The 21,107-nt window shown below is 36.1% G+C and overlaps 1 long non-coding RNA gene and 1 pseudogene across 2 annotated transcripts in view; both read right to left on the bottom strand.

The window, feature by feature from the left end:
* The window catches only part of LOC123613622 (uncharacterized), a 520,235-nt gene that overhangs the window by 57,145 nt on the left and 441,983 nt on the right, over positions 1 to 21,107 (bottom strand). The window lies entirely within an intron of this gene.
* The window catches only part of LOC105083124 (small ribosomal subunit protein eS8-like), a 36,375-nt pseudogene that overhangs the window by 10,721 nt on the left and 4,547 nt on the right, over positions 1 to 21,107 (bottom strand).

Below are 21,107 nucleotides of genomic sequence, written 5' to 3'. Positions count from 1 at the left end.
TTTCTAGTTTACATAGCATTAAGCTGATTTTAGAGCAGATTTGGGATACCCAAAGAGCAATGTGTCCTCGCCAATCTTATGCCAAATTAAGTTTAATTTGTAAATAAAAGCCATAAATTCAATCAAGGCTATATTCGGAAGATTTCTATTCTAATTTCCCTGAAGCAGAATTTTTGTAGTCTCTGAAGACTGAGTGCTTATTCTGGTTTCTTAGTTTCTTCTATTGATATATTTCTTCCCTCAGATTACATTGGTTAAAATTAAATGGTTTATTGCTTAGGGGGAAATTTTACTCTTTGCTCAATAGTTGAAATTTAAGGTATTTCTTCCCCTTGCTTTTACTTCCATTTGACAAGCTCCAGGCAGAATTATAAGCAGGAATCCAATATACCTAAACGGTGCTGTAATAAGATAGAAATGGGTTTTCCACAGAATTTTTCCTTGAGACTTATTACTCAACAGTGCCTTTCTTATCCACCCCCAAATTTAATGAAATGCGTAAGTAGTCTCTTCTCAACAGCAGACTTCAGAAAGCTAGGAAAATCTCTAACATAAGTTTTGAGAAAAATTGAATTTATATCAGAATATAAGCTGGACACCAATAATAGGTGTTCAATAGGCAGTAACTGCTTCAAAAAATAGGAAATGCTAATACACTCTAGGAATGTTTTGACAAGGGTATAATGGGTAAGAATTAGTAATAAACTTTACCACTATAATTAAAGTAAGTCCTATTTTTCCCCTAAATTTTGGTCTTTTGCCTTCCAAGAGATTTAAAGCTGCAAGAAGTCTTCATGAGAATTACAAAAATAATGAAAAGTATAGAAAGGCTTCTAAGAGGTGAGGTAAAGACACTAGGTTGATTTAGCTCAGAGAAGCGCCTGAGGGGTGGATTTAATTTCAAAAATTTGGAGAACTGTTCCGGGATGACACTGACCAGTTGTCCTTCTTCGCCACAAGGGACAAAGCAAGAGACAATTGGGCTAAAATTCCAGCTGAAGCCTGGAAATACATGGCAAAGTGTATCAGGCAGTGGTTTACAACCCTAGGTGTATACTGGTTCATCTGGGAGCTTTAAAAAAAAATACTAGTGTTTATCTTTCTCCATCTGACTTATTTCATTTAGTGCAATACCTTCCATTTTTTACTATAATGCTAACTCTGCCAGGCTGGGCACTAGAAGACACTGCCCTGATCCCATCTCCAGCACTTTGGCTCAAATAGGTGTTCTTTCTCTTTGGAAGGAAGCTGGGACTCTCACACAGAATAACAATAAGTCAGTAAGAGATGATTCAAAGAGTGTAATCCTAGACATGCTGACAAAATTCCGAATTCCGTTTATGACGCAGTCAGCTTATTTGCCGAGCCTGTTCCAATCCACCTGCTGCCTTGAGACAACTCAGTCCAGCCCTCCAGTACAGGTACCAGTTGCAAACATCTAGCTGATTTCTTTCATTCAGTTTTACTCTACCTACCCCTCTGGTAACTGCATAGTCTTGCCACAGAGGTATCTCTTTCTATCCTACTTGATCTTTCTCTGGTTAAATCCCAGATAAGAAGAGTCAGTGCTTTCATTTACAGGAGAGGAAGAAAGAACAGGAGGATAAGGGGAAGAAAGGAGGGGCAGGAAGAGGAGGAAGAAGAGGAGGAAGAAGACTAGAGTGAGGAGGGGGGGAGGGGAGACCTACATTCTTTCATCAATGCTATGTGGCTGCTTTATTTCCACTGTGTCCACATATTACTATGCTCTTCCACACAGCCATGAATATTGAGTACTATCTTCCAGGCAATGAGAGCACAGCTTGGGGGAATGAAATAACTCTCCCGAGAGCACAGAGTTCAAGAACTCAGCTGAGACGGAATGTGAGCCCATCCCACTCCACAGCTCATAATTTTTCCACTTTATTTGCTTCTCTTCCTAAGTCCTATTTCTAGGAAAAATGAGTCATATCTCCCCAAAGTCCCCACAAGTCCAGGACATGGCCATCCCAGAGCATCCCATGTGAGTGACACCTGTAAGAACTCTACTATGTCGTTTCCATAAGCCCAGCTCTCCTCAAGTGTTTTTTTTCTCCCTATCAATTACCTACTCTTTAAGCGAGAGACTCAATATTCCTTCTGACTCAGCTGTAGTAATTACATGTAGGTATGTCAAATTCAAGCCACAGGACACTTAAAAACAAAAAAAAAGAAGAAATCTTAAAACGAGAGGGGGGAAAAAACCCTTACTTAAGAGAAACAAGGATAAGAATTATAGTGGACTTCTCACCAGAGAACAGGAAAGCAAGAAGAGAGTGAGTTAGTGTTGAAAATTAAAAAAAAAAAAAAAAAAGACAAAAACCAAAAGCTAAAATTCTGTATCTATCAAAATTATTCTTTGAAAGTGAAGGAGAAATTTAAAAAAAAAAGCCAAAGCTAGAATTTGTCACCAGCCAACCTACTCTGCAGAAATTATTAAAAATTCTTCAGAAAGAAGGAAAATGATAAAGTCAGAAACTACATTAGGGAAGGAAAGAGTTAAAAAAAAGAATATATATATATAAGGTGAAATAAAATCATTTTTTCTTATTTGATCTAAAAGATAACTTTTAAGAACAATAATAATAATGATGTATTAGGTGATTATAAATGGGTGAAATGTGACAACAATGTCACATGGGAAGCAGGGAGAAATTAAGAATGATTTCTTATAAGGTACCTACACTACTTGGTAAAAGTATAGTGTTATTTCAAAGTGGACTTAAAATAGATAAAAATGTAAATTGTAAATTGTAGGGCATCCATTCTTGATAAAAACTCTTAATATTCTGGAATAAAGGGGAACTTCCTCAACTTGATGAAGGATATCCACACAAAACCCACATCTAACATCACAGCTCGTGACAGGAGCCTGGATGCTTCTCCACTAAGATTGGGAAAAGGCAAAGAGATCTTACCCCATTTGTTCAGTATCATACTGAAAGTCCTAGCTAGTGCAATAAAGCAAGAGAAGATTGGAAAGGAAGAAATAAAACTATTAGTTGATGACACTATTGTACAGAAATCTCCACAGAATCTGCAGAAGAATACTCCGGAAACTAATAAGCAGGTATAGCGAGACCACAACATACAACATCAATATACAAAACTCAGTTGCTTTCCTTTATACCAGCAATGAATAACTGAAATTTGAAAATAAAAAATATTATTTACAATAGCACCTAAACAGCACTAATGGAAAAATGTAACATGTACAAAATTGTATGCAGAAATCTGTAAACAATTGTATGCACTTAGGTATAAATGGAACATGTACAAAACTGTGTGCAGGATACTATAAAACACGGATGAATTAAATCAAAGATCTAAATAAATGGAGAGAGATTTCATGTTCCAGCATTGAAAGACGTAATATTCTTATGCTGTCAATTCTTCCCAAATTGATCTGTTTATTCAACCCAATCACTATCAAAATAAATTGAGAGTTCTAGATTTACAGATACTAACATTTTATATACATAAAATAAATAAACAATAACTTTATAGCATAGTATAGCACAGGGAACTATATTCAATATCTTGTAGTAACCTATGGTATAAAAAGAATATAAAAATGAATATATATATGTTCCTGTATGACTGAAGTATTGTGCTGTACACCAGAAATTTACACAACATTGTAAACTGACTATACTTCAATAAAAATATATTTAAAAATCTGATAACAACATAGTGTCTGTACAGATATCAACATACTATCTAACATGTACATGAAAAGCAAAAGATCTAGAAGGCACACCAAAATATTAAAGAACCGCAACACTGGAGAACTCACATTCTCTGATTTTAAGACTGATTACGAAGCTACAGCAATCAAGAGAGTAAGACACAGTAACCAAGGAGACAGGTTTTTCACTGTTAGAGGTGGAGGCTACAGACAAGCAAGGGGAGAAGTCTAGAATGACTTTTGTGGGAATAGATTAGAGTTGAGTATATCAGAAGAACTCATGTTTAACTTGACATAAAAATTTACAGATATGTGTATGTACATGTATTACTACACACACATCTGTTTCCTTGCTCTGTCAGCTGAAATAGCCTAGTAGTAGTGACACTCCAGTAGCAGGGAGCACAACTGGGACACAGATCTCGGATTCTAACACAGCTCTCCAGTAAAAGGGAGTACGGCTCCTTAGAGAAATGGCTTCCTGGAGGGCTGGGTCAGTGGACAGATAAGATACACTCAGAGTATCCTGCAGTGCTAAAAGCGAAACAAAGCAAAACCAGACAAAACAAAAGCAGCCAAACTAAAAACCCACAATGATGTTCGTCAAAGGAGCCAACAGAAAGAGCTCCCAATGGCCAAAGCTAGAACAACTGAACAACAAATAAACTTGCATTGGATAATAATCCAAAATGTAAAGTAAACATCCATGAGTTCACATTGACAGACATGAGTGGTTGAATAACTAAATCAATAGAATAGATACATCTCCCAGCCAGAAAATTCCAAATAATTTATATAATGTTCCCCATTCACAGAGGTGAAACATAATTCCCCATTCCTTAGTGTAAGCCACACACAGTGACCTCCTTCCAAAGAGAGCAGTATGGAAAAAGAGAGAAAAGGAGTAATGTTGCTGTGGAGGAAAATGACAAATACTCCCTCAGCTGGGAGTTCAAGGTTAAAATCAAGAGTGAGATTTGCAAATGTTAGCCACTGTATATAAAAATAGATTTAAAATTTTTTCTTCAGTTATAGCACAGGGAACTATATTCAATACCTTGTAATAACCTTTAATGAAAAAGAATATGAAAACAAAAATATGTATGTATATGCATGACTGGGACATTGTGCTGTACACCAGAAATGGACACATTGCAACTGACTGTACTTCAATTAAAAAAAAAAAAAGAGTAATTAGTCTTATTGACAGGATGTAAGCTTAGTACGCTGTGGTGAGAGTGATGCTTTAACTCTGTGGTTTTCCTCCCCAGAACCCATCACTGCAGTCCAATCCTGAGAGGAAATCTGAGAAACTAGCACAGCTAAGAGGAGGTGTGAAGACTTCACAATTAAATGGGATGTGATATCCTGAATGGGGTCCTGGAATAGGAAAAAGGAAATCTGGAAAAAAGTGTGGACTCTAGTTCATGATAATATAATAATGTTGGTTTATTAGTTATGACAACTAACTGACTCCAGTAACAGGAGATGTCGACAACAGAGAAGCCCGGGTGTAGGGAATATGGGAACCCCCCGTACTCTCTTCATAACTTTTCTGTAAATCTGCAAGTATTCTGAGTAAGGGGGTATAGCTCAAGTGGTAGAGAGCATGCTTAGCATGTACTAGGTCCTGGGTTCAATCCCTGGTACCTCCACCAAAAATAAGTAAATAAATAAAATTCTCCCCCACCCCCCCAAAAAAACAAAAATAAATTAATAAATAAAAATAAATAAAAGCATTCTGAAATAAAAAGTCTGTGTTGAAGAAACATTGAGAAGCATTTTCTGCCACCCCCATTTTCCACTTTAACCTCTCTTCTTCCATGGTTCTATTATTTATTGATGTTTTACTAAATTCTTCATTTTGAGAAAGGGAGTTTTATGGCTGAAAAAAATGCAGTTTAAAATGGCATAAGTCATAAGATTTGACACAAAGATGTAGAGACTGGGTCTAATACTTCTTATATTTTTTTACTGCATACATTAAATACATTGAGAGAAAAATTTGATTAAATAGCCAGAAACATAGCTACAGATGAACAAAGAACAGTGTGAACAGGACTTTAGAAAGTATTTTACCTACTAAGAGGGCTCTGGCCAAATGGTTGCAATCACACCACACTCACAAAACCAATGAAATGACTACGTCAAGAAGAAATGAAAAGTTATGAGCATCAACTTGACAAATCTAGCCATGCCAAGAATAGGGAATTCTGACCTCCCAACAAAGGGAAGTACGGTTTCTGTACTCTGCAAATTCCTGTCCAAAAAGGAAGTGTCTCATCCTGACAGTGAAAGGGTTTCTCTTCCTTTTCTAGTAGTTCCTCTACTTCTGGTAAGATTGGCCATGATTAGAATGACAACCCCCTACCCCGTTCTGTCTCTCCCTCCGTCACCTCCCTAGAAATTTTCTCATATTTCTTTACTTTATAGAACTGCCTTGCTTTTTATTAGCAGAAGCCATTGCAATGGGAAAATAGAATTCTATAAACAGAAAAGATACTCACTCACTGGGCCACAAAGCTACTTCCAAAAGGAAGGCATCCTGTGGAGGCAAATGGAAAAAGCAGCACATGCAGAATTGCTAAAATGCATAATTCGGCAGATGTAATCTCATTTAGTGACGGTATTTATGGAGAATACCCATGAACTGCTACCACTTCAACAGGGTTTGTCTCTCGACTGGGATTCCTTGCCTTTTTCCTTGAAATAGCTTAGCCTTTAACCATATTCCAATGGGAAAGCAGGACAAAGTACCTTCTAAAAGTCGATTTAGGCAACAGAATTCTTTTTCTCATGCGAGTTCTATGAAGATGGGAAGTGAAAAGATAAGAAGGCCCTGGCCCCCAAAGAAAACCTGATTAAAATGGAAAAGTTAAACTTACTTATGATATCAACTGTTTTCATCAGGGGACTAGAAGTGCAAATAAATGAAAGCTGTACAAACAACTTCACTTTACATAACTAACATTTACTGAGAGTTTCTCACGCATCTCATTGACCTTAGCGTATGTTATGGATTATATTTTCACAACTTGAATGATTTTCGAATGAGCTGAATGCAGTATTTGGCTACAATAAATATACAGATTATTTTGAATTGTTAAAAAATCCTCTAAAAAAGATCACTTTTCATTCCTTTATCTCATACCTCATTGCATTTAGAGCCGTCTCTGACAGAGAGCGGGGTGGGTTACCAAGGCAGAGTGTGGAAATTTCAAACTGGGTGAAGCCTGCATCTTTCTGAGTCCCAGTGAGCAGTGAGGTGGAAATTCACACAGAGGGCTAGATAAGGTGTCTGGCCTACTGTAACAACCACATACCCTTTCTCTATTCATATTTGAAATTTCCTCTGTTCCTTCAAGTTTGCATGCAATAAAATTGATGGATGGATAACAAAAGGTCAAAGGATTTTGATAATGAATTTGGGGCTGAATAAGGTGACTTATGAAGCATGAGAACAAAGGAAGATTCCTTGACATCACTCTCACATGTAAAATAATATTTTGAGGCATTTATTTTCTCTACTAAGCAGATATTGGATATAACCTATTATGAGAAGGAAGTCTGTCTATGCATTAGCCCGTGGTATATGCCTTGTCAAGAACACACCATCTGCCTGGTGATAGATATCTCCAGACAGAAGCAAGTAGAGGCTGACACCCAGGTTGTGGAAATCCACAATATACACGTACATACATATGTACACTTGTGTGTATGCACACAGAAAAGTCATACACACACACACACACACAACTCATTATGAAGAAGAAATATGGCATAGAAAAGATGTTTGAGGAAGGTGATTTAATTTAGACAGTAGGCTATGAAAGAGCAAAAATCAGCATTAATACATCAGCAGATAGATAGTTGGACTAAGTTATTGATGGAGTCAGCTCTCATCACTCCTCGATGTCTCTTATTGGGCACCCAAAGGCAAAGGAGCATATAAGCCACAATGAGTAGTGACCTTGATGCACGCAACTTTGTGATCTTTATAGCTTAATGAAGACCGTGTGGAGGTTTAGAGCACACTTTTTGGACAGGAAAGCTGCACTTCTCAGACCAGCCCCATCTTTCATTTCCTGTGAAACCACAGGAAAATCATGCAATCTCTGTCCTTTATCTTCTTGTCTATGACCTGAAGGACGCGCATGGCAAATGGTAAGACTTTAAAGAGCCTGGCAACCATGATGCGTCCATTTCTACAAGTGGAAATTCTCTATCCCTGATTTCTCCACCTGTTCTAATCCTTCAAGGCCTCCCTCAGATACAACAGTCATAATCATAATGGGATTTAGAGATTACCCTGAGCTCACCAACTTTACTCTGCACGGAACTAATTGCTCCTCATCTCTGCTCCCAGAATACCTTGTTGGAAACACCAGGAATTGGTTACAACTGGGTGAGAGACCTGAGAAAGTTGGAGTATATGGGAAGGGCCCAGGCCCTGGAAAACATTTTCAGGAAGACCACTCCAAAATGTGGGGAGAGGGTATGGCTCAGTGGTAGCGTATATACCTAGCATGCATGAGGTCCTGGGTTCAATCCCCAGTATCTCCATTAACATTAATTAATAAGTAAACCTAATTACCTGCCTCCCACCAAAAAAATTTGACATATTCTTAGATTGCTGTGGGAAAGGAGAAAATCCAAGCTTTTAGATATTTTGATACAAATCCCCAGGAAGATCTATAAGGCTTCCTCCTCCCAGACCTCTCCAACCCCCAACCACTCCACTAATAGGTCACACCGTTAGAAGAAAGAAACATGGCTTAACCATTTTGCTGCTCCTAGCTCTAACCACAGAACCTAAAAGCACTACCAGTGTTCAATAGATGCTTCTTGACTAACTGAGTGAAAAATAGCCTTTGTTCTCCCTCTCTGGAAAATATCTCCAACTTAGAATGGATTTATGGGAGGTAGGGAAGGGAAGCTTCTCTTTTCAGGTTTAGGAACTAATATTGTTGTTAGCCTGGCTCAACACTCAAGTCTGGTTTACTATGGTAATACATATACGTATTTTATTAGGTGAAATATATACATATTTTATTAGAAGATATATATATATATTTGTATATATGTATGTGTACATATATTGCTGCACATTGAAACATCCTATTTTGCGATGAATCAATTTTTGTGAAAATGTTATGTAAAAATAAAACAATTTAAGAATTGACAGCATAATTTCTGAATTAATATGCTAATCCAATGATGTAAATGTATTTAATTAACACTGATCTCTCCTTTGCAATAGTTTGTATATTTGAACATCCCCATGAAGGAGACATGTAATAAATATCTAATACTTACTGGACAATTTGATAACTAGAATTTCATAGTGTGGGAAAAATGAAAAGCTGCTTAATTATAATTTGATTAAAAAATAGAATTTCGTATTCAATGATGCCCACTCTTGGGCCCAGGCATAGAAGTCAAAAGAAAGAAAGAGAGGGTGAGGAACTTAAAAAGATAAGAAATGAGTCAGGCTGAGAAAGAAAGCAAGGAATAGGAGGAAGTGTGGGAAATTGTTTTTCTTCCCATCTGCTTTCTTTAAATTTGTTTATTCATCGTCTGTCAATATCATTAAACAGGTTTTCAGAAAATGTTAAGAGAATTCAAAATCTTTAAGATAATAAGAGGCAGTTCAGGCTAAGAATTTTTAATAACTAAGTAAAAACACTAACCCCTGGCATATTGTCAACCCTTACCAAGGCAGTCATTAGAGCAAGATCACTAGCAAGTACTTTTGTTTTTAATGAAGTATAGTCAGTTATAATGTGTCAATTTCTGGTGTACAGCCTAATGTCCCAGTCAGGTATATGTATATAAATATAAATATATATATATTCCTTTTCATTAAAGGTTTTTACAAGATACTGAATATGGTTCCCTGTGCTATAAAGAAAAAATTGCTTTTTATCTCTTTTTATATATAGTGGTTAACATTTGCAGATCTCACATTCCCAAATTTACCCCTTCCCACCCCCTTACATTTTTAATTATTGAAGATAAAGCACACGTTTTGAGATCTGTGAATGTAAAACATGAACTTGCTTTGCTGACTACGTTAGAGATTAAATTAGGCTGAGGCTGACAATGTAATCGTGTTTCTAAATGTAAGGCACATGAAGAGACTGCTGACTGGTAGTTTAGTAATTAAATTCTTCATAGAAACACCTTTATCATCTGCACAATTAGAACACTTTCATTTGCAAGTGTCAGAGAGCCAACGCTAACTTAAGAAATGGAATTTAGTGACTTAGATAATTGAGAAATCCCAGAGGTGATGCTGGCTTACAGCACGGATAGTTTCGGGAGCTTAGTGGTATTTCCTCCCTTTTCCTTCCCTTCCCATCTTCTCTTCCCCTTTCTTTCTTTCACGTCCCTCTTTCCTCTTCTCCTCTCACCTCACCTCTTCCCTCCTCCTGTTTCTCGTTTTCCTCTCCCGTGGCTCCTTCACCGTCTCTCAGCTCATTTCCTTCTGTGTTGACTTCAATCTTCAGCAGGCTCTCTCTCTCTAATGAGCATGTTGGCCATCAGGATTATGGGACTTAATTCTGAAAGCGGAGCAAACGGAATAGAGAGAGAGCTGCCTTTGAGAGCCCCAGCAAAGGTCTCCTGGCAGATGCTGATCTGCATGGGCTGAGTCGCTTAACTGTCTCTGAATTAAGCAAGCAGGTGGGGCTCTGACTGGCCAAAGCTGAGTCACAGGCCATCTCTGTGGTGTCAGGAAAAAGCTTGATCAACTCTACCCAAAACAGATAGATACTCTATCTATCTGTATCATTAGATACAGATAAGTAGTGTTGTAGCGGCAACGGGTGCATCTCACACTTTAATGTATATTTAATCATTATTTTTAACTGAGGATCCTGTTAAATATGTGGATACTCATTTTGTAAGTCAAGGTGGGACCAGAAATCCTGAACTTTTAACAGGATACCAGGTGATGTTGATGCTGTTGGTTTAGGAACCATACTTTGAAAACCACTGCTAGTTGGTGAAAGATGCAGAGCAGGCAAAGGCAGCAAACAGACACCAATTAAACTACCCCAGCAGGGTTTAAACACATTTCATTGTTATGGTTTTAAGAACAAATTCTTAATGAAATGAAATGAAAACAGGAACAGCCCTTCACAATTCCATATAAAACAAGAGAAATTAAAAATATATATATATTATAGAGACAGCATGATCAGTTCTGGGTGCACATCAAAGAATGTTACCTGTACAACTGGTATAGATTATGAAACGTCCTACATTATGTTATAAGATGAATCCTACTGTTGTTGCAAATATATATTCAAAAGAAAAAATATAGCTTTAGTTTTTCTGCATATATTTTTACACATCACTAGATAATACCAATCCTATATCTATAGTTTAATTTCTGCTGCAGTAATTCCATACCACAGTACACCAATGAAGAACAAAAATTTCCAGGTCACAACTAATTGTCCTATTATTTCAAATCATAATTCATAAAAATATTCCTATACACACACACATATTTTAAATCACTTAATACCAGATGATGTGATTAGACTTAATTAAGAATTAAAGTCTCCTAAGAGCTGTGCAGTGTCAGAGCGCCCTCCTGTGGCTCTTTTTTCCAGGGTGGTCTGCATCTATTGGGTTACTTGCTACTTAAATGAAGCCAATGTTTATGACCACATGACCAGATACAATGAATTTCTTGGTCATTGCCAAAACAGTGGAAGAACTGCAACTAAGAACCTATGTTGTAAGTTACGTGTAAAATTTTAAGTCTATTGTTATTTCTCCTGACTTTAAACAATCTGAAAGCTCAACTAATGTTGAAGTGCAATTGTTTCGGTCTACCTTTGGTTTGCTACCTCTATAAGAAAGAAAGAAATCACAAAAAAATGAGCTGACATAAGAGTATGTTTTAGAAATATGTAGACTATGATCTGTTAGAGACTGGGAGAATTTAGCCAAACTGTACATCTTTTGTCTAGATCGTTGATCGTTGACTTGATGCTCTATAAACAAATAAATTGATTTACATTGCAAGTCAATATATTTATCTGGTAATTAAGTATACCAAGAAGTAAATACATTATATTCTTGTTGCTTATCTACATTTTCTTTTTTGCTTACATATATTTCTTTTTTTAATTAAAGTATAGTCGATATACAATATTATATGTTTCAGGTGTACAACATAGTGATTCAGAATTTTTAAAGGTTATATGCCATTTATAGTTATTACAAAATAGTGGCTATATCTCCTGTGTTGTAGCTTATCTATTTTATACACAGTGGTTTGTGTCTCTTAATCCCATACCCCTAATCTTGCCCTTCTCTCCTTCCTTCTCACCACTGGTAACCACTGGTTTGTTTTCTATATTTGTGAGTCTGTTTCTGTTTTACTATATACAGTCATTTATTTTTCAGAGTTCACATATAAGTAATATCATACTGTATTTGTCTTTCTCTGTCTGACTTATACTGTACAGAACAAGGAATTATAGCCATTATCTTTTAATAACTTTTCATGAAGTATAACCTGTAAAAATACTGAATCACTGTCCTGTACTCCTGAAACGAATACACTATTGTAAATCAACCATACTTCAATAAAAAATGAAGTAAATATTCACTTATAAAAGTTCAGAAAATTTTATAAGACACAATGAACAAATGTTCTTCTGGGGAATACAGTTGGGTAGTAGAAACCTAGTGGAAAGTACTTTATATTTTTGTGTGTTGCTTGAATTTTACCATTAGCATGTATTAATTTATTTAAATCCTTTTAATGAGTTTCAGCATCTTGTCCATCAATGTATTTAACAGGTATCATTAAGAGCCAACATAATGAAGAAGAAGCTGTGCTAGAGGAAGAGATGTTGATGACCAGCACGGACCTGGGTGCTGTTCTCATGCAGCTTACAGTCCATCTGGGCAAGCAGATAACAGACAAATAATTACAACTGCAATACCGAATGCAAATGGGAGACCAAAGTGCTGGCCAAAGGGAGTTATTCTCAAGAGCCTAGTGACAATTCTTAGTTTTCCAAAATTAAGTGATGACAGATACCATTTCCATGTTATGTATTTATTTTCCTCTAAATCCTTTTTTAACAATTATTTTTGAAATTTCACTGTGCTTTCAGGAGAGCTTTCTTATATGAATGAACATATGAATTGAACCTCATTTCTACTTCTTTAAACAGGCTTATTCTAAAAATTGCCTTGTACCTGCATATTATCCTATACGGGCAATCAAAGGGCACCTTCTAAAACACAACATCGTCAATGTTTCAGGCATTTGAATGGTCAATTCAAGACTCAGCACCAAAAATTTAGTTACATGTACAGCAACGAGTCATGCTCCAACATGATCCACTGCCTAAAGATACCCACCAACAGGACCACATACGAGCTTAGCTGCATGTTCTCTTCTGAAATTCATGAGAATAAAATATGAGCATGGGGAAAGGAATGGCGGAGTGAGACATTCCTCAGTGTGAATGCCAACTCTGTCCCTTACTTACTCAGTTCCTTATCTTCTCATCTGTAAAATAGGTAATATGTGCGGACAGTATGTACCACAAAGAATTATTTGAAGATGCCTTGAGATAACATTATTCAAAGTGCCTACTGGTCCAGTATCTAGCCTCAAATAATGTAAACTGTTGCTGTTGCATTAGCTTGAATATGGCAGTGACTATCTGGAATGATTTTTCCCTTCTCCTATGAGTTTGACACTCTTCACTTAAAAAAAAATGGGGGGTAGCAGTAATTAGGTTTATTTATTTTTATTTTATTAATTTTTTTAATGGGTTGAGAATTAAACCTGGGACCTCTCACATGCTAAGCACGCATTCTACCACTGAGCTATGCCCTCCCCACAACACTTCATTTTTAATAGATTTTGTTGAGCAGCAAGAAAAGAGATGAACAATAAAAACACTTCCAAGACACAAGCCATTATTATTTTTAATCCCAATGACACTCTAATTCATTGTAGCCTCCAACACGAGACTCAGAGGTAGCCATGGAGTAAACCTGAGGGCATCCCACCACAGCAGCTCCAGACATTCTTAGCATCCCTAAGATGTCAGCTGGATTCAGAGGAAACACAGGGCTGGACAGGCTGAATCTCAGATCTTACTCAACCATAGGTGCATGATCACAGACAAAAGCCTGAATCCCTAGTTTTTGGTTTCCCCATCCATAAAACACAATGGACTCATTCAGTAGTTAATAATTATATATTTTTATGTTTATATATTTTGAGAACTAAATTATGTTTTTCTTCGAATATATATACTCTATGCATTTCCCTTTCCTTCCTTGAAAATGTGCACTAGCTTATTGTTCTGAAAAAAAGATTGATAACTAGAAAGTATAGTTTTTTGAATTGTTATTTTTTTAGAGAAGGGTATATGATATAAACAAGGTTAGCAATACATATTTACTTGATGGGTTTCAAATCATGCTTACAACGGGTAAGGGTACGTGAAAGCAGTTTCATGTATCATAATATTTTGTGCGGATTGCTCCACTGTGACTGCATTGATCATAACCAGTGTATGCCTGAGTCAGTGTATACTACTTTATTTGTGCCATAATGGATCGATGTTTCCATATATCTACAGAATGGTTTTCAGGCTAATTCACATTATTTCATAAGAATAAAACGAATACATTATTAAAATATCGAGAGGTTGCTAGAGTTGGCTTGGGGAGTAATTGCTAAGACTGGGTATGAAGCAGGGGCAGCTCTTCCACCAAATATTCCCAACCCGCTTCAGTAGCTTGAAGCTATTTTTAAGGATACGACACTTTTAGGTTAAGGCAGTTTTGAAGTGGGAATAGTTTTAGTATCTTTGCTTTCTCTCTCTTCCAGCTGAATATCAACCCGGGATGATCTTGGAAGACGTGCGTTGACGCTGGTACGATTGCCAATATCCTGGGTCCCTGAATGACTATATGGAGTAGAATTCTCTACCCCACCAACTAAAAGCACCTGCATAGGACTTTATATCAGCAAAAAATAAACATTTATTGTATCAGAGCACTGAAATTTGGGTGTTGGTTTGTTAAAACGACAAGCGCTACCTTACTGAACATAGCAAGGACAGATTTTCCCAAAGTCGCCATAAAACGAGAGATTCAAGTCAAGGACAATCTGGGTGTGCAGAGAGTGCAGAAAACTTGAGCACTGACCTTTGATTAAAGCACTTAAATCAACCCACACAAACAAAGCCAAAATAAACCAGTTGTCTTTGGTATAAATAAAACACAGGACAGTTACTCTAGAATTTTCCTAAATATTTTAAAGGTCTGTTTCCTACAGCTAAATAGATCTAAGTATCACCAGCATTATCTTTAAATATTGTTATCTCCCTTAAAAATCATAGTGATGTTTTGGTGCAAGTAAAATGATAATTACATGATCATAGAATGCACTTGTTATTATAGTTATAAACCTAAAATTAGCAATTGCTGTGAGGACCATTGTTTTATAATACATCCAGGATTATGAAAGAAAGGGCCTAAGAAGGAGATCAGTTTCACTTGCCACTACCAAGGCGTTGACGTTTATTACCTGGTTTCCAGGGAACTGCTATCCTTCAACCAAATAGCTCTTTTAAAGAGCGTTTTTTCTATCACCAAATTATACCCATGCTGGCAGCTTACACTTTATGGGGGAAATATTCATGGCCTTATTAGAGAAAGAATGTGGGATAGATGAGCTTTTCAGGGGAAGATGGTTCTTGTTAGCAGGTATGTCAGCCCCAAATGCTCCCAGAGCATGCAATACAGAGTCAGACACCCAAAGCAGAGATGAGCTTGTGTGTCTGTCTGACCAAGCTGTCATTTCTTGAGTCCTTTGTTTGTTATATTCCCCTTTTATGTTTGCCTCCATTTGCCCTTTCCACTATTTGGAGGAATTTTTTTAAGTCATAAAAGTGTCAATAAGTGAATTTTGCTACTTTTTGAAGCTTGAGAATGACCAGAAAGGAGACACAATATATCTGTATATCAGAAAGCAGCAAGGGATTTATAGATACTACTATATATTTTTTATATATATATATATACTATATACCATATATAAATGACAAGTTCCTACTGTGTAGCACAGGAAACTATATTCCATACCTTCTAATAGCCTATAATAAAAAGGAATATGAAAAGAAATATATATATACATACATATATGTATCATTGCATTACTATGTTATACACCAGAAATCAACATTGTGAACCAACTATACTTCAATTAAGAAAAAAGACAGCAACAAAGAACCTATGAAGGGTTTGAGGGTTCACCCCACTTGGAAGCTAGCTAACAAGTTAGCCTGTCACAGTCCGGTTGATGCTGGCAAAAGACAAAAGACACCTGGGTCAGAACGAAAAGACTTACTTTAGTATCAGTCATCAGAGTATCAGCATGTGTCATGCTTCTTCCTCAAACCTAATTTCCACAATGATGTGAAGAGACTCAGGTAACACCAGTATGCACGTGGACTGCATTACTGGAGAGGAACCTTGAGCTTAGGGAATATGAATCTTCATAGCATGCTGGTCCTTTGCCCTGGAGGATACCACTACCTCTGTCTTCCAAGGCTGCGAGCAAGCCTGTCTTTGTTCCAGACCAAGACACTAGTTCTGTCATCACAGGGTTTTTATTATACAGACATCCTTGAAAAGAAAACAGTTCAGAAAAAAACAGGCAAACAGAATGTCACTCACAAGATGTGTAAAATGCAAGAGGCTCCCAGACAGAATTCTCTCTCCCTCTCCCTAGTATGCACACATAAATACATATGTATATTTATACAGTCACTCCTTAGGCACAGCAAGGTTAATCAACTATGGGAAATAGGGTTTAATAAATCATTCTTCTGATTGATTGAATTACCTATTTAGCAGTTAGAGATTTAATTAAATGTATAAATATGTAACATAATATGTAAGTATATATTAATATGTAAATATTTTAAACGTACATAATATATAATGTAAATGTATCTTTACTATAAAATGCAAATGTATAAGTATATATTTAAATAAATCTCTGATAAATAATCAAAGTGAAGTATTTATTAAACTCTATCCTACATAATTAATTAACTTTGTTGTGCCTTAGTTCCCTAAACTGTAAGACTAAGATTATAAAAGTATCCACTAATTGCACTATTTTGATATCTGAGACTGCATGTAAAGCACCCACAATTGTTGTTGGTTTATATGTATCAGCTCAAAAAATATTAGCTCTTATCCTTTTATTATTATATTAATGTTTATATTTTATCATGTTTTCAATATCAACTGTTGGTTACTACTTACTTTACCAGGTAATTATTTTATTAGGTAACTATTAATAGCTGTCTATCTAAACAGATACAGGTATGCACCTATATATTATGCTTTGTGCATTTAAAATATATTCCATATATAGATATTATTCACCTTTCAAAGAATTTAAGAACACCTTTCTTCAGAATGTAGAAAAAAGTCTATTTATTGTATTATTATAAAAAGTTGAAGTATAGAATCAAGTTAAAATAGAAGATATGAGTTTATGACATTCTTGCCTCTCCAGAAACAGGCCCTGAAGTAGCATAATAATTCTCTCCTCCTTTGTAAATAGCATCCTCTTAATAAACTGTGATCCGTTTAGCTCTAGGAAAAGAAACAGATGCAGTTTGGAAAGGAAACTGAAAGAAAGGACCTTTATTAAAAGCAACATGATTTTCCCTTCAAAGAGTATTCATAGAGAGCCCGTTAAAAGGAAGTGAAATCTTCCATTCCCAAAGGAGAACACATCAGGAGAAGGATTCTTTTTTTGTTTAGACTTGCATCTGCCAAGAATCTCCTTTTCAATAGTGGAACCAGCTCATGCTGCAAAACATACCCTGCTGTTTATGGCATTTGGCTAGTTTCTCAGTGGTCTCTGATCATCTTTCACTTCTCAGAGAATGAAAGCTTAGAGGAAAAGGAAAGCTCAGGTAATTGATTGGGTGTATAGTGTCGGGGCGGAGACCAGGCAGGAATAAATTAGAAATGGGGATAGCAATAGGATAAAATTTGTTAGTTTTAGTCGTCTGTTAAATATTCTGCATGAAAATGTTCTCTACTTGGTCTTTAAAATCACTCTCCCTCCATAGTCTGGCCTCAACTCAAATTAAACAATAAAACTAACTTGCTGAATTTATTTAAGAAAAGTCAAAAAGGCTACTAATTTCCCCGGGTTATTTACTCTGTTTTGTGCAAAAAGCACTGGACAACCAAAATAAATGAATGTGCAGCTGCCTGTTTATAATGAAGAACATGCCACCACTACTGCCTACAATCACCAGCCTGGGAGCTTAATTAAGATCTAATTATTCATTTTATTACCATATTGCCTTAATTCTCCAGCAAAACAGGTCACTCCACAGATACAGTCAGTGATGGGTCAGTCATCCACCTGGCCCTGGAATGCAGCTTTTGGGGGACTTTCCAAGCACACATGGTGGATTTACTAATGCATTTTCCTATTATCTTTCAGCAATAACATTTTCTTTGGAATAAAGTCCTCATGCCTCCCAATGCTTCTGTTCAATTCTCATTTAAGTGAATAAAACACTTTTTAAGAATGACACTTATTTGTACAGTTTGAAGACGTGGAAATGTGCAAGTAAACATAGTAGCTATTGACTTTGTATAATTCATGGCTAAGTCTAAATGGCTCAAGATGGGTACTATTTCCTGATATTCACAGCAAAAAAGAAACAGATGTTAACTGCGGGGATTATAATACAGGTATATATATTGTTTGAGTCCTTGTAATATGTCATCAGTAGAAAAAAGATGTCAGGGGCACTAGAAAAATTCTAGAAGCAAAGGGATCACCTCCTCCCCGACTTCACCCTGATTCCTGTTTATGTCTATATGAAGCAGCAGGGGATGCTCTTTAAAACTGGCACCTGTTTACTTGATAATATAGGCTCCTCAAATGTATGTCTGGTCATCTGTTTTAACACTGTCACATGGGTGTATAAGGGTGAGGGACTTCCACTACCCATAGGACAGACACTTTTTCTTTCTGCTTGAGAGAATTTAGTCTGAGATGTATGTTCATCTAACCACAGCACCTGATACTGATCTTGGAAGGGAAAGTACATACAGCTCCCACCTACCTACCTCTAACCAGTGGAATTACCAGTATTTACTAACAGAGCCTGTACGACAAGTAGGTATCATAACCTTGAGGTATTTGTACAGTTTGATGCCCAAAAGGCCTTAGGGTTGCAGGTTACTTTAGTAAATATGAGTAATCTCCACTTGTCAGAAGTGTGTAGGTGGAGGTTACATGTCCCTTTTCTGTCCAGACACCCAACAGGTGATGCTTCAATGAAGATAGGAAAATTTATTAAAGAAAGGGCTCAGTCACTTAAATAGCCCACAAGGCTTAACAACAATGGTCATAGTCTATAATTCTCACATAATCCCATGAAAAAGGAGAATGATTTTATGGTTGGGTCAAGGCTTTGGTCATTTTTCTAAACCTATCCTATTAGGTTCACTGAAGTTAAAGAAAAATTTTACGTGAGTTTAAATTTTGATTTTGCCCAAAATCCCTTCTAGTCATGCCAGATTATGAAGTTTACTATATATTATTTATAAATATCTGGAAGGAAATATTTGATATCAAGAACTTTATGACTTCCAGGCTTCCCTGTATAACTTTTAAAAGTAGGAAAAAATCAATTAAGTTAATGAGAGCTAAGAAAATTATAAGAGGAATTTGCAATTAAAGACTTTTCTGTTAGTAAAACTGAAAATATTGATTGCTAATACATCCTTACCCAGAATCACAAGAATATTTTCCCTTTTAATGGTAACAAAAACATCAAAAAGAGTGCAGTTTTTAAAAAGCAAGTTTAACTAATGTCTGCCTACTTTGTAGCATTCAATTTTGATTCACACCTATTAAGGATGGCTTCAGCAAATCCCAAACAACTTACAAAAAGTAGACGTATTAGGATAGGTTTATACTGTGATAGTCCTCTATCCCCAAATCTCAATGGCTTAAAATACAAAGTTTATTTTTTCACTCATGTAAAGTGTATTGTAGGCTTTAGAACTCTCCAGGGTACTGAACTAAACGTGGTGACTCAGAGATCCAGGCTGTTTAAAACTTGTAGCTTCACCATTAGCAACATGTGGCCTTTCCTCTTACCCTGGAGGGGTAAGAGCAGAACCATAGAATCATGAGGGCTTTTTTCCCTACCTCAGATAAAAAGGGACATTTATATGGCTTCAGTTTGCATTTCATTGGCCAGAACTAGTCACCTGGTCCCTTCTCACAGCAAGGGGACTGGAAAATGAGGGGGGACAGATAGAATGTTTGTTGAGCATCAGTATCTTTGTTGAATTCGGTTATTAGACATTTTAAGAACCAGCTCTGAAAAGAGCACAAGGTTTCCAATATTCTCTTTCTCAAAGATTAATTCCCAGAGTTTACATGCAAAAAGTTCTATGAGGTAGGATAAGATTTTGATTATGTGGAATTTATATTGTTGGTGGAGAAACAGAAACAAAAAGGAGTGTAGTCAGACTTATAAACTAGGCTCACCAATTCTGTGTTCTAGTCTTTACTGACTCTTCCCTTTTAGCTAGTTCTCCTCCTTGCATAGGAGAAACACAATTATTTCCTACTAGACTACAAGAGAAGTAGCAAACATAACACTGTGGAATGTGACAGAAAGCATTCTTCCCCACACCTCATCTCTCTGCTTTCTCTGTCTCTCTCTTCCTACCTCCATAACTCTCCCTCTTTCTCTTTCCCTCCTCTTTCTCTCATGCATCTGAAGACTTCATGCTCTCTTAAAGACAAAAATAACACACGCAATAATTTCCTCCTTTCTGTTACCCTTTTATTAAAATTTTCTTCTGCCTCATCACATTAGAAATGAGATGTCTTCCTTTTGTTCATAAGATGATCATTTTTGTTTATGTCCTATTTGGAAAATATAAAAAAAAGAAGCTTCAAATTGAAGGGAACTTTTTTCCCCTTCAAATTTCTTTTTATACTATAGAAAATTTCCACTTATTTTAAAATTTCCTGGTTGTCTTTCATTTTCCCAGGTCACAGTTGATTGAACCCTAATGGGAACAATGTAAAAACATTTAATAATAATAATAGTAATAATAATAATAATAATAATAATAATAATAATAATACAATATTAATAAAGCTATGGCCCTGTATGAAAACACTAAACTTAAATTATTTTATAAAAATACCTCTGATATTTTCTGACTTTGCTTTTACTTTTAAGTAAAAGTTTTTCCCTTTAATGTCCCAGTACAAGAAACTGGGATTTCATAATTCTGAGAGAATTTAGAGTGAAATATCAATTTTCACTAA

The sequence above is a fragment of the Camelus bactrianus genome, chromosome 8 (genome assembly GCF_048773025.1).
Source record: "Camelus bactrianus isolate YW-2024 breed Bactrian camel chromosome 8, ASM4877302v1, whole genome shotgun sequence".
NCBI classification, from domain to species: domain Eukaryota; kingdom Metazoa; phylum Chordata; class Mammalia; order Artiodactyla; family Camelidae; genus Camelus; species Camelus bactrianus.
The sequence above is the reverse complement of the archived record's forward strand: the minus strand, read 5'-3'. Positions and strand labels throughout refer to the sequence as shown.